Raw genomic sequence first — 1,552 nt, 5'->3', positions numbered from 1 at the left:
AAATACCAGATATTGTATGATTCCATTTACATGATATTTCTAGGATAGGTAAATAAAGAGAGACGGATAGTAGATTAGTGGTTGCATAAAGCTTTTAGGATGGTGCAGGAAAGTGAGAAATGATTACTAATAAGTATGAACTTTCTTTTGTATTAAAAAATGTTCTAAAATTGATAACGATGAGGGCTGTACAATTCTATGAATATATGAAAAACCACTGACTCCTCCTTGTAGTCAGCAGACCTGTGTTGGGCTAGCATGCCTGAAAAGGCCAGCCATTTCTTCTGCTTATTTTTTGCAAAGAAGAGAAATTAAGGAGCCTCCCAGTCTTAGTTTTATTATTTAATTTACCTTTTGTCCAAACACTGTAACCTAAAAATAAAAGGCCAAAAGTAAGAGGCAACAAGCATTTATTTGAGATCCAAAAGAAAAGCTGTCCAGGAAGCACTGATTCAGACAGAAACCCGAACAGTGTCCAGGTTAGGAGGCTAAAGCGAGGCGTATGGATGGGAAAGGGAAAAGGAACAATCTCATAAAGAGAAGAAAGGCATTTCTACAGGAGCAGTTAAGCTAACATAGTGATGCTAGTTCTAAACAATTTTTTTTTTCATTTTTAGTCTGGTAATCATACATCTGCTTTCTTATTATCTTTTCAAAAGGTTGTTTGACATACAATGTTGCTTTAAGCCCAGTCCAAAGGTTATTTTGCCCAGTTTTAACATTTCAAAAGTTTCAGGAGTAAGACAGCAAGGTAGGTCCTTTGGGATGGCAGCTCCATTTTAAAGTGACAGTTTGTAATCTATGGCCATGCCTCCCTGAACAAGCCCGATCCCATCTGATCTCTGAAGCTAAACAGGGTTGGGCCTGGTTAGTTCTTGAATGGGAGACCACCTAGGAAGACCAGGTGCTATAGGCATAAAAAATAAAATAAGGGATTGTAAACTGACAAGGTCCTTGCAATCTGTGAGGTTAATCAAGGGTCGCCTAGCTTAAAAAAAGTAAAAATAAACAAATACAGTGACTTTATATTGTTTTTTACAATGATTATTAAAACAGTATTTATCTGGCAATAAAGCCTATTTAACTATTGTTCCTTTTGCTGTACCACTTTTGTTTCTTAATGCCTCCTATATTTAATAATTTCAGACTATAGATAGAATGCTGTTTATTCATATAACAGATTCACCATTAATGTTTGTCTTTCTAAATTCAAATTTAGTAAAATTACTTTTAAACCATTGGTATATGTATACTACTAGAAATTGAATATATGAATATTATATGTGCATTTGTATATGCATTGACAAGAGAAAAAAAAATTTCGAGATTTCCTAAATTATATTACAGCAGGCCTGAGGAAGAGACAAGGGAAGTTAAGCATTTAGCGATCCAGGATGAAAACCAACAAAAATATATGATGAAACTTTGAATCATCTTCTAGGCAGCTATTTCAGCAATTCTCTAGAAGGAATAGTCGGCCACCAGCCGCCGTTACAGCCTGCTTGTGCATGAGCTTGCTGAACTTTGCCCACAGCCAATCCAGAAGTAGCAA

The 1,552-nt window shown here is 35.6% G+C and overlaps 1 pseudogene; it reads left to right on the top strand.

Annotated features, from left to right (window-relative positions):
- Positions 1-797: 797 nt before the first annotated feature.
- Positions 798-916, top strand: LOC118609439 (annotated as a pseudogene).
- Positions 917-1,552: the final 636 nt, after the last annotated feature.

Source organism: Rousettus aegyptiacus, unplaced genomic scaffold, assembly GCF_014176215.1.
Source record: "Rousettus aegyptiacus isolate mRouAeg1 unplaced genomic scaffold, mRouAeg1.p scaffold_m13_p_11, whole genome shotgun sequence".
Lineage (NCBI taxonomy): Eukaryota > Metazoa > Chordata > Mammalia > Chiroptera > Pteropodidae > Rousettus > Rousettus aegyptiacus.
This window is presented reverse-complemented; position numbering and strand designations above follow the sequence as displayed.